Source organism: Linepithema humile, chromosome 4 (assembly GCF_040581485.1).
Source record: "Linepithema humile isolate Giens D197 chromosome 4, Lhum_UNIL_v1.0, whole genome shotgun sequence".
Classification (NCBI taxonomy): domain Eukaryota; kingdom Metazoa; phylum Arthropoda; class Insecta; order Hymenoptera; family Formicidae; genus Linepithema; species Linepithema humile.
Genome location: NC_090131.1, coordinates 4,723,858 through 4,738,123, shown reverse-complemented (window position 1 = coordinate 4,738,123; position 14,266 = coordinate 4,723,858). Strand labels below are relative to the sequence as shown.

At 40.4% G+C, this 14,266-nt stretch overlaps 1 protein-coding gene across 3 annotated transcripts in view; it reads left to right on the top strand.

Annotated features, from left to right (window-relative positions):
• Nucleotides 1-2,673: 2,673 nt before the first annotated feature.
• rhea (Talin_middle and talin-RS domain-containing protein rhea) overlaps nucleotides 2,674-14,266 on the top strand; it is a 42,209-nt gene continuing 30,616 nt past the window's right edge. For 2 of the 3 annotated variants that reach the window (XM_012366463.2, XM_067353347.1), the window contains exons 1-2: nucleotides 2,674-2,852; nucleotides 11,922-12,031. The gene's annotated coding sequence lies outside the window, so the exon portion shown is untranslated. Of the gene's footprint in view, nucleotides 2,853-2,983; nucleotides 3,722-11,921; nucleotides 12,032-14,266 lie in introns of those variants that run through there. The other variant, XM_067353348.1, reaches the window with a different exon arrangement.

Below are 14,266 nucleotides of genomic sequence, written 5' to 3'. Positions count from 1 at the left end.
ATTTTATTGTATTTTCACTTTGATGTTACATAAAGAATATAACGTGTACAAGGCGCAAAACGCTCTTTCCAAAAATATCTTTATAAAAAATTATATAACGAATGCGAAGGCATTTATAAGTTGTACACTGTCATCAGGTGCACAGGACTCGAACGCGGGCGCCCACGCGAGAGGGAAACGACATCTGGAAAGTCAGCCTTGTTTGACGCCGACGCGACAAGCACGCTCGGAATGCGCGAACGAGCGAATTACGTTAACGTGGGCAGTCGAGTAACGTAAGTCATCGTTGCATTCTTTTCTCCTTTTTTAGCTTCCAACTCTTCCGACACTGACAATGATATGACGTAGCATCGCCGCATCATTGCCGTCCATTTGCGAAGACCTTGCGTCTTTATATCGATGTGTGTCAGTTGAAACTACGTTCCGTTTCTTGAAACGTTCAATATAATCCAATCCTTATGAAAAACAAAATATTTCATAAAAAAGAGAATCATTAACTAAAATAAGAGAATAGAAAACGAGAATAAACTCAGAAAATACTTGTTTTCAAAATAAAAAGTTGATTTAAACACGTTGAGAATTGTTTCTCTGTATTTATCTTTATTTATTTTAATTATCATAATGAAAGCTCTTCTCTGTTAATTAAAAAATTTATTAAAATTATTAAAAAGGTTAATTTTTTAATAGAGACTAAGATTTTTAATTTTAGTGAATTTTTTGTCTTATATTCTGTAAGGCAGTTTTTCTATTTTTTATTTACCTACTTAGAATTGATTGAAATTATTATTCTTATTATTGATATTCGTAAACTCATGATAAGTATAAATACTGAGTATAAATAATGATAAGATCATTGTTGAAGGTCGTCCTTTTCCGCGAAACGAGAAGGAAATGCGCTTCCTTGAGATAAATTTGCAATGATAGCGGGTCAGAATTTGTCATTTCTTTGCGTAACAATATTTTGATCTAGTAATGTAACGTTTTTAATTATTATATAATTTCTTTTTCTCAATCGCAGATTGATTTTACAGTTAGAAAAATGACAATTCACGTTATGCCAAATCCAGGAGTCTCAATTCCCGAGTTTTTGATTTTTCAAACAATGGATCTAGAACAATGGGCGAATTAAAATTCATAAATACATTGACACATCCACGAAACGTTAAGCTGAACATTTATCAAACTGTTTTCGGAAACACTCTTCGTTGAATTTTTTTTTACAGCGCGTAAACCAGTGGGCGATCGACTCGAAAATCGGCCGAAAGTTGCAGTTGAATTCCAGCTCCGGCGTAAACTATCCGAAGAATTTATTTTCGTCGTTACTTCGCGATCAATACTGTAAACTACAGAAAACCACAAAGCACATCGATACATGCAGTACTTTCCGGCAACCGGAATAAGAAAAACCGCTATCATGCGCAACATTATGCCGCGATAAGAGCGAAAGCGCGTGTAGTAATACGTATTACACGATTACGTAGCGCGTACTACGAAAGCCTACAGCTCTCTGGAAGGAGACTGGCACGACCAAATTTGGTGCGGTCTCGCTCTCTTGCTCCAGACTCGCCGGAGGAAGTTTGACGTTTTTAACTCCCCGCACGTGCGGCGCGCGTCCAGATAAAATGCACCTACAGAACTGATCATATCTTTACGACGGCGTTTTTATCGCGAATATTACACCCATGTTAATAACGTAGAACATTGCACTTGTATGAGCAGTGTTTTATTTATTAGGAAAGAGATAGAGAAAGAATAAATTATGCTCGAGTGAAAAAAATGCGTTGAAAAAAAGAATTCCGCAAAATAGACTGCAAGGTGACGAACCGCTCGAAGGCAAAAGGCGCGCTGGCGTAATCGGTATTTTTTGCGGAAGGACGATGATGATGGTGTGATTGTTTAACGTCATATGGACTTGCGGTCGGATTCACTTGAGTGCTTTATATTTAGAACAGTCCGGCTTTCCATGAATTATAGATTTTAGAGATGGTATTTTTGGAGAGTCGCGCGTTTGTTTAGATCGGTTATTTGCATCGGCGTAGGGATGTGTACACTGCACTCGACGCCACTAGTCGTTTGATTCGGTTTAAGTTAATCAGATTTTTAAACACGGTTGGCTCAAAACGTACTCTGATATTGTATACTTTTGCATTCAAATATTATTTAGAAGAGAATTAAAAAATCACCCATTCTACAGCCAATTTTATCTCTTCGCACGGAATAGAAACGCCGACGGCTTATTCCTTTCAATCAGCGGAAAAAAACATTCTGAAATTAAAAATAAAATCAGCTCGAAATATTTGAAAATATACGCAAAACACTGAAAAACCGTAATCCGCGGAGATCGGTACAGATAGACAATGTTACGCAATAGAATTTTTTCAAAATATTCGAAACATGCAAAGCTCTAAAAAACGAAATACAAATCAAAATATGAATGTTAGATTTCCGGTATTTGAAATAAATATTTACTTAAATGTTCTTTTATCCGAAAAACGCACTATTATTCGAGTTAAATTTATTCACGTACTTCGTTTTCTTTCTCATTTAATTTAATTTATTCAATATGGATTTTTTAAATCTAATTTTATCGAATTTTTTCAACAGCGACGAGCGAGTGGCGCCACAACGCGCCACCGCGTTCCCACGCCTCGGCCAGCCCTGCCATCGCCGTCATCATCGTCGCCGCCGCTGCCGCCGCCGCCGCGGCCGCTGGACGACGGGAACGGCGGAACCGGGAACGGCGGAGTCGCAAGAGTGTTGTTGGACGTAGTGCCTGTGTGTCCCCGAAGTGATAAATTGATTCCGTGCGACGGGAGACGGGCTCCGGCGCGCATCTATGGATATTCGTCGCGGTGAGTAGCGGCGTAACGCCGAATTCGGCCGGCGAGCGATTAAAGCGCGCGGCCACGCGGCCGCCTAATATTGATTTTTCCGTCGCGGATTTTCGACGACGGATGGGCGTGCTGCTCTCTGCCTCTCGATTGTTCTCACATATTAACGAACGACGTCGCCGCCGCGTTTATTAATCTCGCCGCCGTTGACGTCTTCATCATGTGATCTCCGTGCAGCGCGCGTCTTGACGTTCCGTCGTCAGTTTCGCGTCCTGAATAAAGCTAACCTCAAAAAGTTGTACGTCGGTGCCGTCGGCGCTGGTAGGGCCGTCCACACAACGGGTGTCTCTCAAAATAGAGATGATTCACGAACACGGGCGATTGACAGGTCGCCCGCGGTTTTAACAATTCGCGGCGATGACGGCGATTCGCGTATGTACGATGGTATGTGTACGTGCATGCGGGCGAGTGTTTGTGCATGTGTGCGTTCGTAGATACATGCGTGGCGAGGCCGCCTTCTTATTGATACCCCGCGCTCCCGGCGGTTTTCGTTTCGTTAAATGCGCGACGTGCCAAAACAATAGGCCCCCTGGAAAATCAATAGGCAGGCTGTGCGAGAGGTTAAATAGGGAAACCTCGACGTCGTCCCGCAGATGCTGTGCTAACGCTGCTGCTGCTGCTGCTGCTGCTGCTGCTGGAGGCGGGATGTCGTCGCGCAATGCCAGATCTCTCTCGTCGAGATTGTTTTTTCTGTTCTGCCTACGTACGCGGCGTGACATTGAAGCTACAGAGCCCCGATTGTGTTTCAGTTCTGTTGACACAAATTCTGTTGACTTTTCGCATTCTTTCAGCAGTTATTTTCGATTCGTCGATTTTATCAATCACTCGAGGTAAAATTCGTTAACTTATCAATGTCCCACTTTCGAGATTAAAGTGATGAATAATATGGTTTTTTAGGAATCAATAATCTCTCACTAGATTCTTTGCTGTCTAATTTCCAAACAAATTCGCTGTTTTGATGTTGGAAAGTTTTACAAGATAAAAGCAATTATTCTTTGATTAAAATTAATTTTTAAATCGTTAAATATTTGACTGTTTGATATTTTGATTTGGTATCTTTATATATTAAAGCTTAACTTGCTGTTTAATTAGATTTCTATTTACATTTATAAAATGTATATAGTGTAAAATAAATAACAGGAATGATACGAGGAATTCGTTCGTCGAATGATTGGTAGTATTAATTACCAATTTCCAGGAACAAAATCATTTTATTAATTCAACAATTAGCGTGAATCTTATTTTACATATATCTTTGTATATTTTCTTAATGTCTTGTGGAATATTGAAGAACTTTTCTATGAATCGAACACTTTACATACGTGATTTTTGTTATATTCTTATCATGACCGTGAAAAAGTCAGTTTATCAATCTACATTTTTAATGCGTTTGTGAAAGCGACTTCTTATCTTTCTCATTAATTTTCCTGTTTCAATTATCTCTTGATAACGCTAATAGTTATACAATTCTCGTTGTAACAATAACGTGATCGTTATAATATTTGATTTGCTATTTCAAGCTAATTTGCTATTTAAAACCTAATTTGCTGCTTAATTAGATTTATATTTGTATTTATAGAATGGAGTATACATAGTATACATATAAAATAATCGACATGATTAATGAATAATTTATGATATTAATCGATTTTCCAAAACAAGAGGTCACTTTATTAACGTTAATAATCAAATCATAATAGGGTTTTTTTAAGGAGAGGGAATTTTTTTTATTAATAGGCAGTCAATGAATAATTATTTGCATTGTGCTCTCTGTTCTCCGATGCGATGTAATTGGGAGCTAATCAGAATGATAGCAGTCATAAACCCCAATTTATAGATTCATCACGCGTGATATTCGAACGCCCAATTATCCAAACACTGCACCCATCGATATGACACACGTTTTCGCGTCTTAATGACTCCGAGAGGCTAATCAAAATTATAATTCTTGCAATTAGAACGCGAATCAATCTAAAATTGAGAATAGCTATTATTTTGAATGAATATGTAAAAACCTTACATCTGCATATATAAAAAATAATATCAAAATATTAAATTGAACACATTTGTGTATCTTGAAAGTAAACAAATAGAAGGCAAGATGAATTTAATTTCAATTAACTTTATATAATATAAAAAATTTAAACGAGTAATATTAGAAATATTATAACGAGTATAAACGAGTAAACGAGTAATACATATTTCGTGAAATTCTGATTGGCATAACGAAGATAAATGTTGCTCTTTTTTTTTTAGCTGAGCTAATTAGGAGAATTTCAACACCTTCTGTGCCGCGCTAATTTTTTATTCATGCCGCATCGGTCACCGATGACCTATTTTGTCGAATTTATTATAGATGATTATATTTATTTATATTTATTTGTCTATCTTATAGAAGAAAAAGAAAAGAAATCGCTCTGTTGCACAGGTCGTCGGCGTAATTGTAATTAATTTGTGTTCCGTTAATAGTTAATAATTTATTGTTTTCAATAATAAATTATATTAGTAATAATTAATAGAGAAAATACCAAGCCTGAACTGAAAGTTTAGCACGGGCCATTAGTAGTACACGCGGTGCGGAACGTGTTAATTATGAACGATGCTCCACATACAAATCGGAGTACGCAGTTGTGAAACGCGCGTAGATACGTTACATTTCGGTATAGGTCATTAACTAGCATAATATGAACGTACACGTGTCGTTTGGCTAGAAATAATAGACGTACAAAATTATATGATCCATTGAAATATGCTAATACGCGCAAGCGGCAAGTTTTCTCATCAACTGATGCAAAACTATGAAACTTTACGTCACATAAATTTTGCGCAAAAGATTATCCTTTATAAAATGCTGTTTTTTCATGAAATTGAAGTTATATTGACGGTGCATGGAAATTAATTCTTCGTAATGTGCAATTGATTATTTCTATATAGTTATCAAAAGCAACGATTGATAAAAATATCTAATCTAAATCTGTTTTTATAGAAAGATTTTGTATTGATTTAATCTTGAAATCTTAAATTGTGCGCAAAATTTTTTTGAAATTATTTATAATATTTTAAGAGGAAAACTCTGTCTTTTCGGAGAAATTGTTGTCAGTGATTGCTCGTTTAGTTTAGAAATATTAACATAGGCCAAATGTCTTTATTAATAGTTTATTTTTGCGATAAATACGATTCGTGGATCGGAGTAGGATAATTTGTTGTCGAAAATTTTCTTATATTGAGCATTTGCGTACAATATGAAATCTATAATTATCTCCACATTTTGAGTTAGAACAATTCGACTCCAAATTGTTCAAAGAGTCCACCATGAGAATTGCGGTCTGAGATCTTGGCGCACCTTGTATCTATATGCATCACACATAATCTATGCCAAATAATCATCTGTGATGATAAAGTCATTCTTCTTTGTTTTATGAAAATAGTGATGGCAGTTTTCCACCCGTTTGCGCTAAGTAAGTGTCGAGTGAGCGAAGATATGAAAAAAAAAGTATGACGAGATCTGTCGTTTGTTCCCGGCGATGACTCGGATTACGTGTTTCCATTTACGACAAAGCCCGGTAAAAACGGAAAGTCTAGTTCCGGTATATGAGCCGTGTATAAATAGCCGAGGCGCGTACGTCCGATGCGTGTGTACGGCGTATAGTCGGTGCTGGACGATTCAAAATTAGTACCACGACCTCCGTGTATGAATACACGTGCACACATCCGCGCGCGTGTTGGTGGGTGCCGTGTTTCCTCGAAGATTGTAATGGAGCGCGAAGAAGACGACCGACTTATACACGCGCTAGTGACGATGACGCATAATCGTGGCGTCACCGCCGCAGAGAGATTATGCATGCACCCCGCGGATGCTGCGCTACAAAGTGTACGTTGATAACAGTTTGAAGGCCACGCACGTATGCACATCATATTTTTAATATGATAATATTCAGAATAATTAGTGTTGATTTAATTGAACGAGTCCAACTGTGGAGACAGTAATAGTTTTTGAGTTATAAATTATTTGAAAGAAGAATTTCTTGCATAATTAAAGCCTTTAGGATGAAATCAAGACGAAATCTTTCTATTCTTCGCTTATTTTCAAAATATAGAATCAATAATACTTAATTGTCGCATTTTAATAATTTGAAAGGAGATTTTTCGCAAATTTTAGTTTTAAATTCAAGTCGAGATAAAATTTTTTTAATTCTTTATAAAAGTTTAAAGAAATATTGTTAAAATCAGTAATTTTGTTTAGTTGATTATTGAAACAGTGTCTGAATAATTAGAAAGGTGATGTTAATAGAGTGCATTTTGTATTAAAATGCCAAAATTTTCGCTTATATTTGCGCTAATCTCTTCATCGATTTTCCTCATCCTGTTTGAATCCAGATGTAGCACGCATTGATGGAAAACAAAGCTGGCATCAACTGCCTCCAAGTGGATTCTCTATAGAAAAAGTATCTGCTATTTGTCCCACGTTAGGGTTGCACTCCTTCAGCACGTACGCTGCTGGCAGCTACTTGACGATGTTATTGAATTTCTGAAATAGCGTATAACGGCAGACGCGTCATTGTCAAACGGATTATCAATGAAGACGCGGATATTAAAGATGTTGATTGTTCGAAGGCGTTTCATCGCTTTCGGTGCATTAAGATTAAAGCGGCCTAAAATTCACTGAGCGACATTATATGCACATAGAAGGCAGTATTACAATAGTAGCGAATGTGTTTGGAGTTTGCCATGCTTGAACGGATTATGCATTAATAGAGACGCGGATATCGATTCTGGAACAATCCGTTGAAACATTCAAACTCTATTATTATTATTGTGTCGAGAAAATTAAAAAAAAAAAAGTTTTCTTCGTAAAAATAGAATTTTGAAAATAAATTAACACTCGCAGAATTCAAACAAGACTATAGTTGGTCTTATTAATAATGTTGGAAATTTTTGGCACGTACGAGAAATAGTTATAAATTTACGAAACGACTTCAGGGCTTTCCGAACGGCTTATCGGCAGTTTTGCCGGTGCCAATTCAGTTTCTACCTCAAAACGGTCGAGAGTTTCTCAGTGTTTCGCGCCGTCGTAAATTCAACCAACGTTACATACGCGTTTAGTATCGTTATTGTGCACCTGTCCTTCGATACGTCTTATCCCCGTTTTTTCCCGGCGGATTGCTCAGTGAGCTGAGCCAGAGCCGCCCCATCCCCCCACGTCCATCCGTCACATTTAATCCAAGACCACCCTTGTTTGCGCGGTTTTGGGTTACAACGCGTCTAATGGATTATCCTTACATTCTGCCCCGAGACACCTTCCATCCTGTGTCATCGGCTCGAATGGACGCGCACGCGCGAAACATAAAAATAACAATGATTCCATTATTTACCGAACTTATTAGAAGATTTTACCGCGGCGCTGAGATTGCCGGGGAATATTGTAGCGGCCGCACTGTATGCCGACGCAGTCATTCTGCCCTTTTACGCGTGTCAACGTGTTCCCAGATGATATTACGGAGACCGTCGTTACGGGAATAATTCGATACCTCGAGCACTCCGGCGCGATACTTTGCGGCCTACTCGCGCGAGAATTTTTGCAAATATGCTATTATTTGAAGTGAGATATATTTTTGAAATTCACAATCCATTGATTAATTTTAATTTGAAAGAAGGCGCGAGACAATTAAGAGATGTGTCGTTTATAATTCTGCAGATAAAATAGAATATAATTCTAAAATATAATTCATCGATTATGGGATTTTGCATCGCGTTGTAATTCAGGCCACGTTACGTTTTTCGCGACAGCCTCTCTCGTCGCGAACGTGCCAAATCATTACAGCAAACGAGGATCTTTTACGAATCGATGCGCGAGGCGCGGCGGGACAGGACGATTCATTGGATTTATGACCGTTATGATCCTCGCATAACCTACGTGTGCAACAACCCCATTACAGGATTATACGTTATGACTGGCACAGTGCACACTTTATTAGTTGTCTCCTGTACCATTTTTACGATGATCGAGATATTTTATTGCGCATTATTCGCGACAGTATATTACGCATTTGTTAGGTAATGAGCCAAAGGACGCTTGTCTTCCTCTTAATTTGTCCTATATTTTTAATTTGAACATTGTTCATTATCGTTTTTTATTTTTTAGTTTGTTTAATACTGTTTACTTGATCTTATATTCGCATTTTTTATCCGACTTTCACGAACTTTGCGCAGGCCATATTAACACAGTAATATTGTGTATTTTGCCTCGTATAACGGGATTTTGATAAAAACACGGTATCATTAATTACGTGAAAAAAGGAATATTTATTTTAGCCGAAGTGGCTGTGTTAATTTGAACATGAAAGTATCGTATGAATGATAAAGCAAGCTTCCATAAAACATCAAATGTATTAAAGCTTAGTATTCCACCAATATCGAATTTTGCTTGAGGACTGAACCGACATTGAGTTTCATTGTCGCGAAACAATTTGCGTTATGCCAGAGTTAACGCATTAATAGCGAGATATGCGTAATTAAGAAAGTACATTCAAGAAGTTCTCCCGGCGGACGAGATTAAGAGCGGTGCCATAAATTCGTAACAAGCCGCAACTCAATTTCTGCCTGGCACCCTTCTTATTATATCTCGTTCTCGTCGACGTAATCCGCTATCCATTTCATCGTCGTTGTCGTCGTGTGTTCGCAGCGCGTATCATAATTTAAAACGACGACAACTGCATACAGTTGCCCGCTTGTTTGCATATCGCGCGCTCTCTGTGTTTGCAATAATTGACGCAGTTACTAATTTCGAACAACACATCTCGCAATTTACGTGGGCCGGCGTGTGAGAATTTCGGAGCGGCGCGGCGAGTAAAGGTCGCATGCCGGTGCGCAGTTAATAATATCAGGCGAGAAAAACGACGGGCTGGTTCGTTAATTAACAATCAATTTACGTCAAATGCGCGGCATCGATCTCTTAGGGGAGCCTCACCTCCGCGTTCATGTATAATCAACGTCGCCTAATCCCGGCATGCGGCCGCAATCGAGCGGCATTATCGCTGCGACGATTCCACGCTGCAAAATTATAGAGTCGATTGTAAGCTCTGTGTCACGGCTATCGACAGGTCATTGGCTACTTTGTAGTTTCGTAAATCGAAAACGGGAAGGAAATCGATAGGAAAACGAATCAAGTAGCTAGCCGCTTGCTTTTAGATTCTTTATCGGAATAATTGTGATAGAAATACGAGATTGTAATTTTTGATGTAAAAAAATTTTTTTATATATGTTTTTAAAAACAATTAATAACTAAAAACTGTGTGGTTTTAAAAAAATATGTTGTATCTTTGAAAAAAATGTGTTGTTAAAATGGAAAATTTTATAGAAATTTAATAAGCGAATATTGAAAAAAAATTTCTTCATTAGTGAGATAAGTCGTTAATTAATCGTTGAAGAAATTGTGTAATTTTCTGCGAAATTGATTTCTTAATACACATGCCGTCTCTTTGGTGGGATATAATTTTTTATCGATGTCATACACGCATTAACGGGTTTCTAAACAAGTATAAAGTTACAAGTCGATTTATCCTCACATGAGCTCTCTCGCCGTCAGATTTTTTAATTAAAAAAGCAACGGCTGAAAGCGCCGCTCAAGATGTCAACACCGATCCATCTTGTCCTCCTATTCGGGACGTGATAAATTTCATCAGAGAATACGGCCCAAATAGCCGGGGTAGGGCCCACTTGACACAAGCCACACCCTCGAGTTGTCGTCGTCGCCGGAGACGAGTGACCTCGCCGTCCCGCAGCCCCGAAGTCGAGAATGGATTCCAGTTCCGCTTCTGGTGCGCGCAACCGACATCCACCCCCGCGTGCCTATCCGCCTATCTGTATAGAGAATGTCCGTGTACGCACGGCGGTTAGGGCAGCGACGGTGATGAGAGACAGGGACGACGTGCACGCGTGTGCGAAATAGAATCTCGAACTCTCATTGCGCCGCGTACGTGTAGGTGCCGGTATAGGTAACGCCGGAGGAGGAGGTGGACGGGGGGGGGGGGGGGGTTGAAGTCGGAACGAGAGGGTGCACGCGGATGTGTGTGCGTGGGTACATGCAGCCAGCATCAACGGAGCGTCTCGGCGTCGGAGGCGCCAAAGCGTCGCGGCGCCACCCTCGGCGCCCGCCATAACGCCGCCAGTACTCTCATCCCCTTGTGGCCCTCTCTCGTCCCTCTCTCGTCCCTCTCTGTCTCTCTTTCTCTCTCTCTCTTTCTCTCTTGGCATCTCTCCGTTTTCCCTGTTCGTTTCTCTATCGGGATCTCGCTTTGCCCCCGCGTCTTCGCCAACCCCCTTTCTCCATCCCGGCGCGCCCGAAATTTGCGAAAATCTTCGAGGCGCCACTCCGGCCCTCTTCCCCGCCGGCTCTCCTCTTTCGGAGGGAAAGAATCGTCGGGAATTTTTCTGCCAACGCGACATCACTCCCCGGAACTTTTATTTCTTCTTTCCTCTCGTACCGCGACGACACGTGCCGGGCGCGTTCCATATCGTTGGTACCGCGTGGTTTCGCGAGGGATAGGGTTAGCTCCGCATTGTTTCGCGTGAACTTCGCGAGCTAGAAGTCTTTATGAAGACTCAAAGGCGAAAGAACTTTGGAGTAGAATGTAAATGACATGATTAACTGGCGGAGATATAAATCTGACCGGTTATCGTAGATCTGGCTTTCGAAATTTTTATATAAAAAAAATCTATAAGGTAATAAAAAAAATTAAAAAATAAAATAAAAAATCTATAAGGCAATAAAAAAAATTAACAATACAGTTGCGAAGAGTCTAGAATATGCGATTATTTTTTCTTAATCTCAATTTTATTAAATTTTTTTCATAATTATAAAACAAATATTAAGCACTTTAATTGCTGCGAATATTGAGGCGAGAATAACTTGGTTAGAAATTAGATTTGACTTGCTGCACCGTGTGACTTCACTGCGCCGTCTAAAAATTAAGACGTCCACTTGAGAAGATGGTTCGAAAACTTAACTGTGTTATCTTCGTTAATTTTCAGATACGCGTGACTAACGAGAAACGAGAAACGAGCGAACGCGGATTTTCGGATTACTCGGACACAGCCAGGGCGGGAGCGGCAGCGGCGTAAAAAGCAACGACGAAGCAACGGTAAGTAGTGAAGTGGTCGCTTCCGGTTCGCAAATCGTATTCACCGGCTCATCCGGAGAGCCTCGTAAAAGAGAGGTCCTCGCCCGCGCATCCCTCTCCGTCGCTTCTTCGGCGTGAGTCAGACGAATCGTGAAAGTGCCTGCTGTACCTCCGCAAGTGCCATAAACTGACTCCACTGGCCCCCCTCTCTCAATCTCCCCGCTTCATTCGCGCATCGTCCACGCAGAGACCCCCTCGAATTTATCTTTATTTCTCGTTTATACCGGGGCGAGGAAGCTCGCCCCGCGCTCAATATGGAATATTTCTGGGCCATAAGCCCGAAAACATAATACTTAATTGCGACAAATATGGGCCGTAAAATTTGAATAGGCATTTCTTCGAGATCGGCAGTGGGAAAAGGCGGCGAGAGGGGCGAGGATGCGCTTCTCACCGCCCAAGCAGTTTGGGGACGTGCGAATACGCGCGATGCCTGAATTTAATCGAAACCGCTCTCTCGCATCTTGCCCTAAAACTTTATCCCAACATTCGCGTCACGTTTAACTTGATACTTAATTGATGCTGTAAGTGCTCGCTATACAATTCTGCTTCTTTTGTAATTCAATGCCAAGGAAACGCATCGGGGAGATAAGACGAAACTTTTTCCCAACGTTACCGGATGCTATTTTACGCGCTGTCATCCGAACGGATGGAAGATACGGTCTAAATAAGAACGTGAGCAAACGGTCCGTCGCAAATGGCGTTAAACGTCGATGGTCTCTCCGCTGACCAACTCATTCGTATCTCCCCGCATTATCTTTAATCTCCATTATGCGGTTTATGCAATCTCTGCGCATCTGTCCAACCGCCGGTCCAAACTGCGGCGGTTACAGTTGTCGTGTTTATAACTACGGCGGAGGGATCAAGCGTCGCTTATATATTGTTGAACCGGTCCCGTTCGGTTCATCTTCGATAATTCCGGAACGTAATACCCGAACGAGTGGAGCGACGCTTTAAAACACACGGTGCGCGCGCGCGCGCGCGCATCTCTCCTCTCGTGTTCATCAGAACTTGAAATCTTTTTCCGAATCTAATTGTTTTCCTTCTCTATTTTCTTTATCTCTCCGCGGAGTAAAAATTTACTTTCACGATTTTCGAGCTTCCCGGAAATTCCAGAAATTAAAGTCTTTTTCCAAATCTAATTGTTTCTCCTCTTTTTCTTTGTTTTTCGCATCCTCCTGCGGAAGAGTTCCAAAAATTTACTCCCGCGATTTTCGACCTTTCCTGTTAAACGAAGTGTTATTCCGCGTCCGGGAAAGTTTTATTTGAATTTCGAAGTTTATGATTTACGATAATTCATTTGGATCGATGACAACTGAAAATTCCGCGAACGACACGCGACTCGAAAAATTTCGCGTACACGGAGATTTTTGGAAATTCGAATCCCGTGCGATATGTGCTTTTCGAATAGTACGAGCGTCGATGTGGCTCATACAATGGCTAGCGAAATGTTATGGTCCAGACATTTTGGCGCCGAACTTACAGCTGCCTACACGTTCAAAACTGCGAGCTACAAACAAGCGCCGAGTCCCGACAACACTTGTTCTACTTGCGTGTAGATTTATATGACAAGTTGAACGTATGACATTCGTTGCCACTTTTGATCGCAACTTTCGCAGCCATTTTATACTTTTCTCTATGCACACGAATAGCGCACCATATTTTTATAGATGCATTTTCGGATAAAATTTCGCTCCATATTTTATTATATACTGTAAATAAACGCATGCACATGATAAATCGTTGCTTTTGGAGATGTGCATCGGCAATTTTTACAAACAATCGTACGTATCACGCTTATCTGACAGCGCGAGAAAGCAACACGCGGAAATTACACTCACATGTTAAAATATAATATTAAATTACGTGAATTATCTCTCTGCGTTTATTTACGTATTTAATTTTTCCCCCAATCGCGTTACTAACGCATTTCGCACTCAGCAGCGAAAGCTCTTTTTAACACTCCGTGTTTTAACGCTGTTAAGACACTACGTCGAAATAGTGTTCTAATAGTTTACGTTTTCACTCGCTAACAATTTCACGAGAGAGGATTCTCCGTATAATTGGGAGCCGTAAAACTTTTCCGCCCGTAAATCGTCGTCGGACGAGCGCTGCATTTTCGGGGACTGACCGCACGCGCGCGCGCTCGCACTCGCCCACCCGCTCGCGAATTCGGGGGTAACTCGAATCGACAGGCGC